Source organism: Schistocerca cancellata, chromosome 4, assembly GCF_023864275.1.
Source record: "Schistocerca cancellata isolate TAMUIC-IGC-003103 chromosome 4, iqSchCanc2.1, whole genome shotgun sequence".
In the NCBI taxonomy this organism is placed as follows: Eukaryota; Metazoa; Arthropoda; class Insecta; order Orthoptera; family Acrididae; genus Schistocerca; species Schistocerca cancellata.
The window spans coordinates 200,971,538-200,991,165 of NC_064629.1; the positions used below are offsets into that span (position 1 = coordinate 200,971,538).

The 19,628-nt window shown below is 44.0% G+C and overlaps 1 protein-coding gene and 1 pseudogene across 1 annotated transcript in view; one reads left to right on the top strand and one right to left on the bottom strand.

Annotated features, from left to right (window-relative positions):
• The window catches only part of LOC126183531 (uncharacterized), a 1,031,760-nt gene that overhangs the window by 193,274 nt on the left and 818,858 nt on the right, over nt 1–19,628 (top strand). The window lies entirely within an intron of this gene.
• On the bottom strand, nt 9,767–9,884 carry LOC126186097 (5S ribosomal RNA; annotated as a pseudogene).

The window sequence follows — 19,628 nt, forward strand, 5'->3', positions numbered from 1 at the left end:
TCGGCACACTGGCCGGAAAAGTAGAATTCGGGATCTTTGCCTTTCGGGGGCAAGTGTTCTACCGACTAAGCTACCCAAGCGCAACTCATGACCCATCCTCGCAGCTTCAGTTCTGCCAGTACAAGCTTCACAGAAGCTCTCCTGCGGTAGAACACATGCACGCGAAAGTCAAAGGTCCCGAGTTCCAGTCTCGGTCCGGCACGCAGTTTTAATCGGTCAGGAAGTTTCATATCAGCGCACACTCCGCTGCAGAGTGAAAATTTCACTCTCGAAACAGCCCGCAGGTTGTGGCTAAGCCATGTCTCCGCAATATCCTTTCTTCCAGGAGTGCTAGTTCTGCAAGGTTCGCAGGAGAGCTTCTGTGAAGTATGGAATGTAGGAGACGAGGTACTGGAGAAATTGAAGCTGTGAGGAGGGGTCGTGAATCGTGCTTGGGTAGCTCAGGCGGTGGAGCACTGCCCGCGAAAGACAAAGGTCCCGAGTTCGAGTCTCCGTCTGGCACACAGTTTTAATCTGCCAGGAAGTTTCAAAATAGAACTGAATAATTTCGGTGGTCTGCGGGTATAAAATTACTGATGCGTGCTACGTATTGCCTTACTTCAATTGGAAGTTAATTTGAGAAAATGACGATGTTCTGTTTTGACATTGTTTCTAATTAAAGCAAAATATACTATTATTCCTGAAAATGATTTTGAATATAGAGGAAAGGTACCCATTATGGGAGAGTTTGCTAATATGAAACAGTTGGATTCGGACTAAAGTAAGTGGGCAGCTCCGTTGGAACGTATCAAAAATTATTTCTCTCAGCGTTAAGGCGTAGAGCAATGACAATAAGACCGTATCGCACCCGGACATTGTCGAAAATCCTTGATTTTAAAAATGTTGAATTTCAAGTTTTTGGAGACTATGTGCCTGTAGGGCTTTAATATCTGAAGTTGAGTAGTTGTTACAACAATATTCATATCATTATACTATTCACAATGTACTCTTCCATTCGCTGTAATGAATTCTCCTTCAAACGGAGCAGCGTAACTATGAGACTAAGTTAAAAACAGCTTATTCCTAATATGCAATATCACGGATATCCGAACACGTGACGTTATCGGATATTAGGACACACTGTCTCATATTAGGGTAACTTCAGCTTGCCACCCGAGTACCTGGGTTTAAACCAAGCAGTCTGACAACTTTCTTAACTTTGTGAAGCCAACTTCAAAAAAATGGGTCAAATGGCTCTGAGCACTATGGGACTTAACATCTATGGTCATCAGTCCCCTAGAACTTAGAACTAATTAAACCTAACTAACCTAAGGACACCATACACATCCATGCCCGAGGCAGGATTCGAACCTGCGACCGTAGCAGTCGCGCGGCTCCGGACTGAGCGCCTAGAACCGCTAGACCACCGCGGCCGGCCTGAAGCCAACTGCTGATGATTCTGTTGTGCTATACATTTGATGGGCATCATATCACATCTGTGTGATAGACAAAGCAAAAGAAACCTGTGTCCACATCATTTGTTTTGAGAGGTTACCGTTATCTTTTCCGATCGCAACTCTCCCACCTGTTGCATCTAGCAGTCAGGGCTACTAGATGTATGTCCTGCCAAGCGAGTGCTTTTAATATTTGTGCATCTGAAATGTTGATATGACTTATCGTAGACACTGCTACTGTACATTGGTAGTAAAGCCCTATCACCCAACTGGTTTGCTATATTTTTTTTTTCTAATTATCTCAACGCAACGGAATTAAACGCATCTGACTAATAAATTTTAAATATGACACTGTCTGTAAACATTTCCGATGGACTCACTTCACCTTGGCATTACCACATTCCCATTCTATTGCATTCATTTTAATCAGAGCTTGGCTATTCTAGTAATAGGGAGCTAATGGCAAAAATGTCTGAACCAAATTGCTACCCTCTACTGAATGATCTTGACCACCATTTTGTTTGCCTGCCGCTTTGGCCGAGCGATTCTAGGCGCTGCAGTCCGGAACCGCGCTGCTGCTACGGTCACAGGTTCGAATCCTGCCTCGGGCGTGGATGTGTGTGATCTCCTTAAGTTAGTTAGGTTTAAGTATTTCTAAGCCTAGGGGACTGATGACCTCAGATGTTAAGTCCCATGATGCTTAGAGCCATTTATGAACCATTTTGTTTAATATCTCCTCTTTTATTTTCTAAGATTATACCACCACAATTATACAAAATTTCCTCCAACATATGTAAGCTTAAAAGAATACAAGGAATTCTCTGCCCAGTGAGCATGATATTACGTGCACATTTCAATATCCCATGGTCTCTCAATGTTTTTCCTTATTACTATAATGCACTTTCTGGATTGCTATGGATATCCACAACTTCTCTCTCCCTCTCATAAGCTCATTCATTAATAATCTAGAGATTATTAATGCGAAGCCGGACAGTTACCACATCTCGCGAGTTTAAACACCACACCTGCCCGCAACTTCACGCGCTCTGAAACCATCATACTGAACGAGTGACAGGACGCTATCCCTCGTGGCATGCGTATGCTGAAAACCCCGGCAGTAAATGACTGTCATATACCCGTCTCTGGCGCAGTATGTTATCATGTTCGAGATACATCGCCTATATTCGTGTTACGCTTACAACACGTCAACAAACAATATAATGTAAAGAACATTCTGGTATCAAGGGGACGCAAACCCTTATTACTTCAGTGGAATTCCACGCCACTAGTGTATAATTACACAACTTTGCTTCCCGGGTTCGATTCCCGGCGGGGTCAGGGATTTTCTCTGCCTCGTGATGACTGGGTGTTGTGTGCTGTCCTTAGATTAGTTAGGTTTAAGTAGTTCTAAGTTCTAGGGGACTGATGACCATAGATGTTAAGTCCCATAGTGCTCAGAGCCATTTGAACCATTTGAACCACAGCTTTGCTCTTATTCGAGGGAGAAACCGCTCAGAGTTTCAGACCGTAAAAACTAACAAGGAACACCTCGAGTCCGAGGTCAAAAGTTCACTCAGTCTTTAGTAACGCTCATTTGAAAGTTTTGTGTTGACGAATAAAACTTGAAAAGTAGATGTTATTGATGATTCACCATGTGCATCAGGAGGGCGACAGAACATTTGTGTCCAGAAGGAGCAGAGATCATCCATCTATTACAGTTCACAAAAAGGACATAATTGACGTTCGAGAAATGTTAGCAATAAACCATTAACTTTCATCATGAACACCGAATGAAAAATGGCTTGCACACAGTGATTACAAAGGCTCGCACCATCAAGATTGAAGGCCAACTTCTTGGGAGTTACAAACTGCGCTGAACATTGGGTTCAAATGGTTAAATTGGCTCTAAGCACTATGAGACTTAACATCTGAGGTCATCAGTTCCCTAAACTTAGAACTACTTAAACCTAACCAACCTAAGGACATCACACACATCCATGCCCGAGGCATGGTTCGAACCTGCGACCGTAGCAGCAGTGTGGTTCCGGACTGAAGCGCCTAGCACCGCTCGCTCACAGCGGCCGGCTGAACATTGGGGTGATGAGAACAGATAGAATGTGATGGCGTGCAACCGAATGCAGACAGTGCGACAATAAGTTTTATAGGCACGAAAAAAGCAAATGTTCAGAGTCTGAATTTGTCCTGTGGTTCCAGGTAGTGTGAACTGCAATGTCACACATATTTCAGGAGGGATAGTGTGCTCCAGAGAAGTATGATTTTTATACGCAGACCGGAATTTGAGCAAAAGCAAGTCATTTTGACCAGCTGTTGGCCCATTTTCCCGCACTTGCTTCCTGGGACGTAAGTATTTCATACTACCCTTGCAAGATCACGTACACGTGAAAGAATCGTAGGGACAAAGCACGTCCAACTTCTCGCAGCACAATAAATAACTTTCCATCCAATTTACCACCCATATTAACAGTCGGCATAATTGAATACGAATGCGTTAAAGCTTTGATCTTAGTATTGATACAACTCTCTTGGTACCTCTATTTTCCAGGGCTGCTTTCATATGCGTTTCCTCTTCAAATCCCGATTGGTAGAAGTTGAAAAAAAATTCCTTACTGAACGACAGGATAAGTTTGTTTATCTCATCTAAAAATTTTCGAGCCGATTCCACAGTTTGCTGTACATCATCAAGTTCACGCTTTGTTTGAACTTTCATCTTCAAGTTCTGTAGCACTATTTGAAGCTATGCAGTCATCCACCGCTTCACTTGAAATTACTGTAATCTACGACGCGCACAATTTCATATGCATAACGTTCTATGTCTCTATAATGCACAAGCTGTAAATTGCATCGAGGATCCCTGAAACGCGCAAACACCAGTATTTGTAACAAGTGCGCCTTGTCCTCAGTTGAATACCCGAAGTTTTTCTTATGTACTATACGATCATATTGGTACGAACTTATTCTAAATCTGTTCATAATTGTATTTTTACTATGCTGCGGATGATCTTTCGTGTACGTAATTGCGTTTAGTGCCGCTTCTTGGACAACGATTGTACTTTGCTACGTTTCACTTGAGACGGGATTTGTGGCTCCTTGTCCGACGAGGATGATCAACTACATGGCTCGACACTTGTTCCAGTATCGCTTTCATTATTAAGCACGTATTACCATCATAGTACTCCTCATGTGCACTGTCCGCACAGTAGAGCGTATATAACATCACAGTTTCCTCTGACTCATCTCGCAGAAATGCTAACTAATGTTTCATCTGCCAATTTTTTCTCACTCTGTGAAATTCTTTGGGTTCCTTCTAACGAAGGGTCAACTTCGGCAACTATTGTTGTAGATACAACGTAATGTTTGCTTTGTTTTTCGTTGCCATTTTTCTGCTTTGTATCAACACCACTAGCACTGTAACACTGTTGTGAGTTGCTCGTCGACTAAACAGTTCAGCTACGCTCCGTAGCCGCATGCTGTGCTCACCATTGGATACCTCCAGTCCCACCCCATATTGCCATTAGCAGCCAATGTTGTGGTTACATGGTACACAATATATGGTGCGTCGAAAGCTGTAGACGTCATTGGCCTTTTTACGCAGTCACTGTAAATCAAAAATGTCCATAAGTAAAATCGTTACAAAAAGAACGGATCAAACACTTTGCTAAAAGTGTGTTACACGTGGTCCTGCCACAGTTGCCTGTGTGTGTTGTATTACCACTGGAGCGAGCTGCACAAAACCGAAGGTACCCGAGCTTATCAAGACTTGTCATTAGATTTGTTTTGTCGACTGTACTTCAAATATTTATGAGATTTTGTTGAAACGATACTTAATTAATTAATTTGTGGCAAGTTAGTATGGGACCAAACTGCTGAGGTCATCGGCCCATAGGCTTACACACCACTTAATCTAACTTAAACTAACTTACGCTAAGGACAACAAATACACTTATGCCCCAGGGAGGACTCGAACCTCCGACGGAGGGAGCCGCGCGAATCGGGGCAAGGTGCCTAAGACCGCATAGTTGAAACGGCACTGCGGAATTTCTCAAAACAACCAGCTTGTCACTTATCATTGTCAACAGCCGAGGTCTTAGAGTTAGAAACGATTTGTAAGGATTCAGGTTAATTAAGTAGAGGTGTCTGATAAAGTGCTATTAAAATCGACCCAATAAGAAGCAGGATTATATTTCATGTTGAAAAAGAGACTGAACCAACTTTCCAAATCTCAGAGACATATGGTTAATACGAATCCTGAATAGTGTGCAGGGATTTTAGAGTATTTCTGCCGTAGAGACTTTCGCACTGCAGATGAAAGTCGCTCGACATATCCCATTTCAGCGATTGGAGGCCAAGGAATAGGTGTTATTCCATTTGTGTTCATTAACTAATAAGAGGAAATCTAAAAACTTTATTATGAAATAAAAACGCAATACTAACCAAAATAAAGACAGTCTGTTCGAAACTGCATATACATAGCCGGAAAAAATTCGCACACCCTTTTGAGGTTTCCAACACACGAAATGATTACATTTACAGACCAACAGCACAAGCGATTCTGTGGTACCACGTATCGACGCATGCTGAAACACCCTGATGTAGCCCCCACAGGCGGCAATACATGAGCTGACTCTGACATCCAGTCGATTGTACAGATGAAGAATATTGTCGTGGGATACGTTATGCCACGCCTGCACGACCTGTTCTCATAGTTCTGTAAGACTTGTTGGATGACGACTCGCACGAGTCACTTCTCGTCCCATCGTATCCCACACTTGCTCGAATGAAAAAAAGTCCGGAGATCATGCTGGCCAGGGAAGTTTCTGCACGTCTTGCTAAGCACGTTGAGTTTCACGGGCAGTGTGTGGGTGAACATTGTCCTGTTGGGACAACAAATCACCTTCCCGTTCCAAGAACGGCAAAAGAACGGGTCTAACAACATTCTTAACGCACCGAGCGCTGGTCATCATCCCCTCCAGAAACACCTCATGTTAACGAGACTTGTAGCTTATCGCACTCCAAACCATGAGGCCTGCGTTGGGTTCATTGTGACTTGGGAGAATGTACTCTACGGGACAGAGCACACCAGGTCGGCGACGTACGCGCAATGACCATCACTTGCGTGCTGTAAGAATCTGCTTTCATTGATGAAGACAACGGCGCGCCATTCCATACTTCCAAGTCCAGGTGAACCTCTGATGGCAACAAGCAGAGCCGTGCACGTCGACGCCGTAGCGTGAGTGGAATACGAGCTAGAGGTTCACGTGCTCACAGTCCGCCTGGTATTAGCCTGATCGCAACAGTTCGTGTTTACACGTCTGGGCTCACAATCTCTCTTACCTATGCTGCTGAGTTGCTCTGCCCCATATAATTCTTTCTCGTGTGCTTGGTCTTGCAAGAACAGTAGGGAATATTTACGTCACAGCAAGCAATAGTGGGAAAATGGGCGTAAGAGAACCACAACTGTGATAAGAGCGCTGTGCTTTTGACCAATAGCTTGCCAAAACTTACTTTTGCTTGATTCCTGGTCTACGTACAAAAATCATACTCCTTTAGAGCAGACTATCCCTCCTGTAAAGTGTGAGACATTGCAATTCATACCATCTGGAGTCACTGGACGAATTCAGTCTCTGTTATTGCACTATATGCAGCTACGCCTTCAACTTGAAGGATAGCCAGTTTCACGATAAGCTCCACGACAGACTGTTTCGTATTCGGTTGCACGCCATCACATTCCATCGGTTCTCATCACTGCGTTACACCGTTATGATTCTACACTCCTGGAAATGGAAAAAAGAACACAATGACACCGGTGTGTCAGACCCACCATACTTGCTCCGGACACTGCGAGAGGGCTGTACAAGCAATGATCACACGCACGGCACAGCGGACACACCAGGAACCGCGGTGTTGGCCGTCGAATGGCGCTAGCTGCGCAGCATTTGTGCACCGCCGCCGTCAGTGTCAGCCAGTTTGCCGTGGCATACGGAGCTCCATCGCAGTCTTTAACACTGGTAGCATGCCGCGACAGCGTGGACGTGAACCGTATGTGCAGTTGACGGACTTTGAGCGAGGGCGTATAGTGGGCATGCGGGAGGCCGGGTGGACGTACCGCCGAATTGCTCAACACGTGGGGCGTGAGGTCTCCACAGTACATCGATGTTGTCGCCAGTGGTCGGCGGAAGGTGCACGTGCCCGTCGACCTTGGACCGGACCGCAGCGACGCACGGATGCACGCCAAGACCGTAGGATCCTACGCAGTGCCGTAGGGGACCGCACCGCCACTTCCCAGCAAATTAGGGACACTGTTGCTCCTGGGGTATCGGCGAGGACCATTCGCAACCGTCTCCATGAAGCTGGGCTACGGTGCCGCACACCGTTAGGCCGTCTTCCGCTCACGCCCCAACATCGTGCAGCCCGCCTCCAGTGGTGTCGCGACAGGCGTGAATGGAGGGACGAATGGAGACGTGTCGTCTTCAGCGATGAGAGTCGCTTCTGCCTTGGTGCCAATGATGGTCGTATGCGTGTTTGGCGCCGTGCAGGTGAGCGCCACAATCAGGACTGCATACGACCGAGGCACACAGGGCCAACACCCGGCATCATGGTGTGGGGAGCGATCTCCTACACTGGCCGTACACCACTGGTGATCGTCGAGGGGACACTGAATAGTGCACGGTACATCCAAACCGTCATCGAACCCATCGTTCTACCATTCCTAGACCGGCAAGGGAACTTGCTGTTCCAACAGGACAATGCACGTCTGCATGTATCCCGTGCCACCCAACGTGCTCTAGGAGGTGTAAGTCAACTACCCTGGCCAGCAAGATCTCCGGATCTGTCCCCCATTGAGCATGTTTGGGACTGGATGAAGCGTCGTCTCACGCGGTCTGCACGTCCAGCACGAACGCTGGTCCAACTGAGGCGCCAGGTGGAAATGGCATGGCAAGCCGTTCCACAGGACTACATCCAGCATCTCTACGATCGTCTCCATGGGAGAATAGCAGCCTGCATTGCTGCGAAAGGTGGATATACACTGTACTAGTGCCGACATTGTGCATGCTCTGTTGCCTGTGTCTATGTGCCTGTGGTTCTGTCAGTGTGATCATGTGATGTATCTGACCCCAGGAATGTGTCAATAAAGTTTCCCCTTCCTGGGACAATGAATTCACGGTGTTCTTATTTCAATTTCCAGGAGTGTATATGCATTCTACTGAACTTCCTGCGCAGTTTGTAAGTAGCAAGGAGTTCGCCTACCATCTTGAGTATTCGTGACGTAAGTTAAGGGTTTGTTTCTTTCTGACTCCTGATTCACAAGGTGAATGAGCCTTACGAAAGACTGAATTTACCACCTCGACTGAAGTGGGTTCTTGTGAGCCTTTTGTACTATATGTGAGCATTCCCTATTAAAGGGCAGACATTGATGGTGCTTTGTGACTACGCTATCTATTGGCGGGCAACGTTGAAACCATTATCACAGACATGTACTATCCCCCAGGTGGCATATCCTATCATCGGATCAAAATCGACTTCGTCTTTCCAGGCGTACTAAATTTTTTTTTCTTTTCCGGCAGTATATTTGCACATACAGTGTGATTCAGCTGCGCCTACCGATGGGATTTAAGCATCCCATAACACTTTCAAACACCATACACGAAATTTCACGTTCTCTCACTCGCTACATGCAAACTGTTGTCCTACAGAAAAATGAACAGGATTTTTGTAGGAAATATAATGTGGTTAAAGGTGTACAGGGATACATTTTTGCTGGAGGCCGCAGTTTCAGAGTTATTCAAGCAAATCACCTCTGAAGGTCACCTTTGCACATTTTCTACTATAAATCAAAACTATGGCCTGCAGCCATTACGCATCTCAGTACTAAATTCAACTACGTTAAATTTACTAGAGAAGCACTCCGAGCCGGCCGCGTTGCCCGAGCGGTTCTAAGCGCTTCAGTCCGGAACCGCGAGACTACTACGGTCGCAGGTTCGAATCCTGCCTCGGGCATGGATGTGTGTGATGTCCTTAGGTTAGTTAGGTTTAAGTAGTTCTAAGTTCTAGGGGACTAATGACCTCAGATGTTACGTCCCATAGTGCTCAGAGCCATTTGAACCATTTTTTTAAGCACTCCGTCTTCAGACCACGAGTGGCCTACCGGGGCCATCCGACCGCCGTATCATCCTCCGTGGAGGATGCGGATAGGAGGGGCGTGGGGTCAGCACACCGCTCTCCCGGTCGTTATGATGGTATTCTTGACCGAAGCCGCTACTAGTCGGTCGAGTAGCTCCTCAATTGGCATCACGAGGCTGAATGCACCCCAAAAATGGCAACAGCACATGGCAGCCTGGATGGTCACTCATCCAAGTGCCGACCATGCCCGACATCGCTTAACTTCGGTGATCTCACGGGAACCGGTGTGACCACTGCGGCAAGGCCGTTGCCAAATTTACTAGAGAAAGCTCCTATAATTTTTTTCTATAAGACTAACAGTTCGCACGCAGCAAATAGCAGAATGTGAAAATCTTGTGCATGGCATTTGAAGGAGTTGTGGGTTGCATAAAACCCATCAGTAGGAGCAGCTGGAGGAGGAGGAGGAGGAGGAGGAGGAACAGGAGTGTTGAACGTCCCGTCGACAATGAAGTCATTAGATACAGAGCACAAGCTCGGATTAGGGTAAGACGCTAACCACTGCGCCACCTCACTCTGTGGAAGCAGCTGAATTATCAATCAAAATCTGCTCATTTCCACCTCCCTGACGTGTTGCGAAGCGTTTCTGCGACGACACACTGCTAGTTTCATTTCATCTTGCTTCAACCCTTCTCAATCGGGTTCATGTCAGCAGACACCGCTTGGTGATTACTTTCGTTTAATTTTTGATTTTTATCTTCTGTGGTGGTGATCACAACGTGGTGCAATATGTGTACACATTATCCTCTTGAAAAGCAAACCCATTGCCAAAATGTTGATTACTGCACTGGACAACAAGCTGGAGAATTGTGTCTCAGCCGTCAAGTTACCCTCGACAACGAAGACAGGCGGTGTCGGTAGATGATACCGGCCCAAAACATGACTGGCCCGTATTCCTGCTGAGCTTACAGTACTGAGTGCCTGGTACTTTCATTGGAGCGCCCACATTCTTCTACGAAGATCATCAGGTAACAGACAAATCATGTATTCGTCGGTGAAGAAAACCGGATGCCAATGATCGTATGTCCATTCTTGATGTTCCCTTCTCTAGCTCATTACCGCACCACGGTATTGGATTATTCTAACGTTCTTTGCAACGGATACCTAGAGTTCAATAAAGTATTAAGAAAGAAATTTACAATGTAAAGTGTAAACTATGTAAGAAATAACTGAATGCAGAACTCTTCTTTAGCAGTCTATTTCAGCGACTGTTATAATACAAAGAGCAAAAAATGAAAGCATCAATTGTCTCCAACAAACCGGGAAGCAAACACTGAAAACGGCATGTTTACCCTTCATTTCCCACATTGCTTTGTCCAACACCTCAAATTCGTGATAACAGTATTCGTTGAATCACCTGAGTCACAAACTCTTAAACTGGAAATAATTTCCAAACGTATAGTTCACAGACAATAAACAGAAAAATCCGAAGCCGTAATAGCTCTTAGAAAACGTAGCTATTGACAGCAACAGATATACTTAATATAGTATGCTATTACTCCAATGTGTGTGCTTAAACTACAGACGTGTCCTAGTGACAAAGATTTCGAGATTATAAGGATGTCTAGCAGCCCACGATTCTTTTGTCGTACACATTATAGCTTAGAATGTGAAAGAATAATTAAATTGCTATTGTGCTAAGCAGATATTTTATACAAAATTTGTAGTTAACTCCATGTTGCAATCAGTAAATATAAGTAATAAAAGTTTTTGAAGAACTGACTGATCAAGTCAAAGTAAGAACAACTTATGTACAGGTCGACCGATTTGTTTCGACAGATCAAAATTTGGTCCAGTCGGTTACTGCAATACTACTTGCAATGGTAGAAACTGTAAATTTCAAAATATCGTAAAGGGAAAATTTTAGGAGTGGAACTTTCATACAGCAGTGCAGTGTTGTGTGATATTCACTGCAGGACTCGATGTAGATGCTTCTGCGAGCGATGCTGGATGCCTTTTGTCTCACCTCCTCCCTCCCCCCCAACGTCACACCCTGAGCGCGCGCGCGCTCAAACACACACACACACACACACACACACACACAGAAGAAACCCCTTAGGTGTTTTCACTAAAGCTTCATACCTTGTACGTGACTGGTCCATTTTTCGGTGTCTACTGAATGTAACAACTAAGGCGTTTGCTGTTCATGATTTATCGAAGATGTTTTTAAGTTTTACGCGAACAGTTGTTGCTGCCTGTTTTCTAACAGTCGCATTTTATGTCTAAAATACAGTGAGATTACTGTGCGGCGTTCTTTACCATGCGGAAAAACTGCGTTATGAAACATTTATTTAATTAAAGCGCAAAGAAACAGAATTTGGTTCTTAGTCCTTCGTGTTTGTTTAACATTTGCTGCTTGATTGACGGAAGAATTTGGTTGACTATCGTGGAAAGTTTTTTTTTGAAATTTACCTTGCTGTACAAAGCAAGGAAGATTTCTGTTTATCGTCTCGTCGACATGGAAATGATTAGAGACGAAGTACTACTGATGTTGGTTAAAGATGGGTGAAGAAAGGGCAGCAGCCTCTTTCATAGATTACCACGACGTTCCCCAGAAGTAATTTAGGGAACCCATGAATAGCCGAATGTGGATGACCGGACGAAAATCTGAATCCCACTCTTCCGTAAAACAAGTTGAATGTGTTAACTATTCTTTCATCTCTATCGGTATTACCGTTCGAACTCAAATTAACAAGTAAGCGGTGTTTGCATCGCACTGCTCCTTCTTAATCGTTGTTGAGTAGAAGAACTTGTATATACCATCCGTTGGCATAATTCAATAAAAATTGTCGTAAAACATTATTTTCTTACCAATTCATAGACAAAAGTAACGCTAGATATGAATTAACGTAATTTAAAAATGTTACTGAATCACGCACTGTTTGTTGTGGTATAAATCTTGAGATATTTGCCCGTGAAAGAGCAGGTATGGTGGGGCTTGAAGGCTGCTCCGGCACTCTTCTTGTGTTAGCACTGAGAACTTGCTAAATCCGACCAGCGGCCTCCCAGTCACGTCTCATTCCAATAGTCAGGGCAAAACACGGCCAACGACGCTCTCCTCTGACGCAGGCTGAGCACTAACTCATCAACTGAAAAATTCCTAGCGAATAAAAGGAAGTCATTTTTTCGCTTCCATTTCGTCAGTTGATTCTTTGTACAGCAAAGTTTACATCGACTCGCTTTCGCTTAACTATTGCGTAGAAACACACTGAATCGCGCTCGTTAATTACTTTCTGGATACATAAGCCTCTATTTACCGTTCAATCCCTTTCTGAAGATGCACGTAATGTTGCGCCACACTTCTTTAGGTGAGTGAGGGTCCACAATTTAAAAGGACGCCGCAGATCGGATGTATTGTTATGATCTTAACTGCTGCATGAGAAATGCTTTCATGAACATTCTTATTCCGCTAATGGCCGCACTATGGCAATACACTCACACAAACTACATTTTTCCCACATTCCCCGTCGCTGTATTTATACAAAGAGTACTTACGTTCTTTGATCCTCTCCTGATGAATAGTTTCCGGAATTTTAAGAATGAGTTCCACTTTGGTGAACAATGATTTTTTTGTTGAATCGATTCAGTTCTGAAAAATCGCCATATTCTCCACAATTTTTCATACACCACCACTAATCTGCAAAATAGCAGTCCACAAAAAATATTCATTATATTCATTGTGGATGACGAACTGCTACTGGAATTTAAATTTATGGTTAATTTACGTAAGATATGCAAACAGTTGGTTTTTTAATTTAATTCGATGTTAATGTAATACCTCAGTCTGATTAAAGAGCCTGCAGTGGGCCGAAAACTAGTTAATAGTGCAATAAATCGAATTAAATTCAGACTGTGACTGTCTTACCTAAATAAACTAAAAGTGTAAGAAATTTATCATTCTCTTTTCGGAGAGGGCCCGCCTCGAGAAAAACACAATTTTTATCTTTTCTTTCATTTCTCAGACATGTTTCGCTGAAATTTCTGAATCCTCACTGGGCTTTTATTATCTTACTATAAAACAGGAAAAATACTCTTTACTACTTGCGCACACATAAATCTCAGTTTTTAAGACAGTATCTACAAATGTGAAAAACAGAAAATTTTTTGTTTATATGCCTTGTTACTTCATGCTGTGGTTTTCCTGGATTTTTATGTTTTTTATTGCAGTTGTTTTCTTTCACAGTTTTTCATCTGCAACCATGTAGAACTTAATACAAAAGAGTTATATACTTCGAAATTTTATTGTGTGTTATTGTTACTGTTATTGTTACGCCTAACATTAACTAATCATAAGTGGAAAATTGTGAGTGTGTGTGTGTGTGTGTGTGTGTGTGTGTGTGTGTGTGTGTGTGTGTGTATGTGTGTGTGTGTGTGTTTGCAATATGTTTCGCTTATTTTTTCTGGTTTCCCCTTATCTTCACTGTGAAGCCCTGCACTAAGATAATGAGGAAACCAAAAAAGTATGTACGCATAGCCCGCAGACAAGACAAGCAATGACAGAGATAATGAATGCGCTTACGAGTGTACTCGGGGTAGTGATAAAGTTTTATTATCACCTCGAAAAACTGCGTTAGACAATCTTTTTTGGCGATACCCACTGAAATCCCCGCACTGCAGCAAGTCGCTAGAGGAGACAGAACAAAATGACACAGCCCGTCGATAAAGTGAAGTAAAGAGAAAGATAAAGTTCCGGTTCTGGTTCTAGACAAGCCAATTGGGTCCGATCGACCGCCATGTCATCCTCTGCCAATGTCGTCATCGGATGCAGTATGGTGAAGCATGTGGTCAGCACACCGCTCTCCCGGTCGTTGTCGGGTTTGTTCACCTTGGAACCGCTACTAATCGGCCGAGTAGCTTCTGACTCGGCCTCACGAGGCTCGGTGCACCCCGTAGCGACTCTCCTACCAAGAAGAAATCACTGTCATTCGTTCCTGGCACTTCAAGGGGGACAGAGCTGCATAAATCCATGATGAGTTGGTGGAAGTGTGGAGCAACAATTCACTAGCGTATGACACGTTGCGTACGGTCACAGAGGCTTACAGTGTACTCAGATAAGCCTAAAAGCCGAAGAGAGAATTGGTAGACCATTTTTCTGTGACGTGCCAGGAAACCCCAAGGAAAGTGGAGGAGCTAGTGTTCGAAAACCGGCGAATCATACCAGAGTAATAGTGGATAACGTGATAATCAGTCATGAAATGTTGCACGACATTTTGAACATAACTAAGATAACCGTCCTCTGGATTCTGAGACTGCTCAGAACCACTCGCAAACCCAGCCGAACCGAGCCACACGCGAAAATGTCGCAACAGCGCCAGGCCAATTCACATGCCTTTCTTAGCCGCCTAATCACCGTGAATGAGTGCTAGGTCTGTCACTATGATCAAGCCGAGACAAAGACGGGCGGCAGACAGTGGAAGCAAGTTGACTCACCATCGTGGAAACAGGCAACGACCCACCCATAACATGGGAAGGTGATACTAAATGATTTTTGACACAGCAATGATATGGTGCAAGCTCATTATGCTCTTAAAGGGCAAATTGTCTTCTTTGGGTTATGAAACTTTACCTCAACCCCCCCCCCCCTCTCGAATTCTCCTGACATGGCATCCACTGAATCATTCCCTTTCCTCTGATGAAGAAACCATTGCGTGACAGACGTTTCACAGCCCATATTCTGACTTCTGTATGGAAGCCATCAGTCTTTGGGAAAGATGTGTCGCATTAAAGTGTGAATATGTAAAATAATAAATAAAAGCCGTGGGGCACTACAGCCTGAGTCTTTCAATTGGACGCCACTTGGGCGACTTTGGCGTCCATATTGCCACAGTCACCCGATTTTCCCCAGATCATCACCCATGCAAGTAGTAGGCAATCCCACCGTTAACTTCGGTGATTGGGTGGGGAGCAGTGTTACCAACGTGGCAAGACCATTGACAGGGTGAATACGTAAAGAAGGAATAACACCATCAGCAAGTATTATGTTCTCAACTTGATTTTTCGAAATGGTTCAAATGGCTCTGATCACTATGGGACTTAACATATGAGGTCATCAGTCCCCTAGAACTTAGAACTACTTAAACCTAACTAACCTAAGGACATCACACACATCCATGCCCGAGGCAGGATTCGAACGTGCGACTGTAGCGGTTGCGCGGTTCCAGACTGAAGCGCCTAGAACCGCTCGACCACACTGGTCGGCTGATTTTTCGAGGTAAAAATTAAAGCTTTATGACTACCTATCGTATTTCATCTCCGACGATAAGGCGAAAGAGTCATTGGGGCGATGGACACAGAAAAGATATTTTAGTTGATAAGAACACATTCTGCCTTGACATCAGTGTTGGTAGTCAGCGGCTGCGAAATCGACCAGAGAGCAGCAACCGTCGGAATGTATCGACGGCGATATACAAAACCAGCTCCGGGCATTAAGGTCTTAAATTTATTCTACGCTGTAAATGTGGATAACGGGCAGTCTATGGCCCATCTGAATGCAGGGTGCAGTGCTGCAGAAGAAAACAGTTTTTGAAAAACATTTTGTTTAACACATACAGTCCAAGCTGGGCAACAGATGTGTATTCAGTTTTGACCCAATGGTGTCATCAGCTGTGATTGGAATACTTACTATATTATTGTCATTGGATCACCGAGCAAGACAAACGAGATTCCTGGTCATATGATTCACGCTTACCTCGACTACATGTCGATAATCACACCTGCTTCTTTTATCTTCCAGCATACCACTCTCTGATACGTATCCTTACGAAGCATTATTGTCACGGGAGGCACCGTGAAAGTCATGGATTATTTCAGTGTTACTACTGACCATATACATCACTAAATGTCTCTTGTATGATGTATCTCTCGCGGTATATTGTAATTTCCAGCACGACAAGTATGAATATCAGAACGCCAGAATAGTGCAGTGTGTCTCAGGAATGCCGGCCGGAGTGGCCGTGCGGTTCTAGGCGCTACAGCCTGGAACCGAGCGACCGCTACGATCGCAGGTTCGAATCCTGCCTCGGGCATGGATGTGTGTGATGTCCTTAGGTTAGGTGGGTTTAATTAGTTCTAAGTTCTAGGCGACTGATGACCTCAGAAGTTAAGTCGCATAGTGCTCAGAGCCATTTTTGTCTCAGGAATGCTTAAGTGTGCTAACACCTAAATCAATAAAGAACCTTCTCAAAGTCTATAGGAACCTCGTAAATGTATTGTACAATCTACCACCAGCCACATACGTAGGATTTGAAGATAACGTGTTATGACGAACTGCAAATGTCCTGCACTCCAAAAGGTTAATCAACACGCTATTAGGGGATCAATCAAAATGATCAGAGTTATCAGCAAGAAAACTACGAGGGGCCTTCAATAAGTAACGCAACAGATTTTTTTTCTGAAATCAGATTGGTTTTACTCAGGATTCCAGTACATGAGTGTAGCACAATACAATTCAGAGTTGATCGATGCACCATGAGGGAGAACGTCAAACAGAATAACCCCTTCAGAGTTCCAGAAGATTGTCGCCGTGGCCTCACCGGCTGAGGGTGCGACACTGAACTTTTTCTTCGGAGGGAAGGTGGGGTGGTGCCACTCAATGAATTGATGTTTTGTTTCCGACCTAAAAATTATCACGATCAGCCTCATAACGTGCAGTCAATTCCGCATATATTGTCGTTCGTTGCTCTTTTGGTCTTCTATTAGGTGTCGAAGAATCCACTGGGCACACAGCTACGAGCACCCCACCTGGTAGACGAGTGTGTCAGCACCACCAATACAGACGTGGAGCTGTGCACGAGATGTTTGATTGTGATCCGTGGATCACCTCCAATGAGAGTGTCCGCACGTTCCAACATTGCAGGAGTCACTGCTGTGTGCTGTCGGCCGCCACGCAGGAGATCGGGCAAGTTTGCGCTACCTTGTTGAGAAGAAGAAATCTCGCCCAACGACTCACCGCGCTTTCATTGACTACCAGGTGTCCTTAGACGTCTTCAAAGCGCTTATGAATATCTGCGAGGCTCTGGTTTTCCGCCAAAAGAAACCCAATAACAGGTCTCTGCTTCGAACACACCTCCATTTCAGACACCATTTTGAAGACTGCGTATTGCCGCGCCACCTTTCGGAACTTCATGTAACTATAGTGGCTGAAGTAGGAATATTCTACGATGTCCCACAACAAGTTACGCATTTTTTCAAACGAAATTGGCTGAGAAAAGAAAATATTTTGCATTACTTTTTGAGCGCCCCTCGCATATAGTGCGCAATGAAAAAACTCGATACCATAGCTATTGTATTTATAAACAAAAATATTTGTAATGCGTTATAATTTTTAGATCCAATCTCTAATATTAAATTCTGCTTGAGTCTCATTTTACAAAACCGGAATTGTCAGTCATCTTATCTGTAACGGTATTTCCAATGTTTAAAGAATGTTCCAAATTACTGCACTTCGGTTTTCCGTTGTATTTTTGAATTTTCTAGTGCGGAGTCTACGTGCGACCATTCGCTTCATCGTATGGACAGTTGCAAACCGTGACCACAGGTCCAATATAAAAAAGAACAAGAACCTAGTGCCTTTCAGTGTGTGGTTTGCCGGGCGGTAGGGATTGGAAAAAGAGTGGAGGGGGAAGACGACAGCTTGCGTGTCTGCAGTGGAGGGGCTTTCCGGAAGCCCCAGGAGTGCGGAGAGCTTTTATTAATGCACCTGACATGGGGAGAGACCGAGGGGCGGGCTATTCGACCGCATAATCCTTTGGGAGGCACATCCCGTGGGTGCTCAAAGAGATTTAGCACGAACACGATGTGATTTAATTCTCTCTGACAATTTAATTTTCCGTTTCACTTACGGATGGCGCCTACAGAGAGAGGGAGGCGAAGAAGGCTGCTTCTTAACTCTTTTGCTCCACGCCAGGAGAGTCGTCTTCGCTCTGTGAGAGTTTTCTCGGAAGATAATGCTATATTTTCTTTATAAACCATTTATTTGAAACACAATTTTTTTCTACTTAAATCCTTTTCCTTTGTGCCACACGTTTTTCGGAGTTTCTTTTTCTTTCGATCTTCCATTACCTATTGCCATTAGTGAGTACGCTCCTCTGTGATTCGGTGTAACAATGAACATAATATTAATCTATGTTACACAAAACAGTTTTTGGCAATCTTCGTAGTTCTTACCCACATCTACTATCTTCCCTATAAATCTTACTAATCCTGTTTGCAATTTTAGCAAATGCCACATTAGTTTCCTCCTGTCACACTGAGGCATTTCCAAACACTTTTTTCTCAACTGACTCACTTAACAATTCCGCTTTAGAAACTTACGTTGTAACATACTTGTCTAAAGTCTAATCGAAACGTTTTTAGTCCTGTATTTTCCTATAATCCTGTATTTTCATTTCAAACAGGTCTGTGTTACAAAACATATAATTTAATAAAGCTGTGTTATAATCATAGTATTGTATTTATGAAACGTTGATATATTCATGGACGAGGGAATGCTGAAAATTAATGCCTCCGAATTTTTTATGTGAAAACTCAACACATGTTATTAACAAATGTTATTAACATTCTTCATCTTTATTATTCATGTCAACATATTTAATTCTCAACATAAACACACTGGAGACGAACACATTTCTGCCAACGAGAGACTAGTTTGTTGACACCGTCGCTGTAGAATGTTTGACATTGCTGAGGGGGCCACAACCTCACATATACTTGCGCCGTTTCACCAGTATCAAAGTAAAGTCCGCGAAGGTCTTCTTTAAGTTTTGTAAATAGATGAAAATCGGCTGGGGCCAAGTTGGGACTGTATACAGGATAATCGATAATAGTGAACCCAGGGCGTCGGATTGTTGCAAATGTCGTAGGGCTCGCGTGTGGTTGGCGCTGTCATGCCGAAGGAGAGTGTGCTCCTTGTGTGGACGAACTCTTCTGCAGTGAGAAACTCGATTACAGCCCGCTGTTTCTTACGCGCCGACACAATTTGTAGTGGACTGACAAGACAGC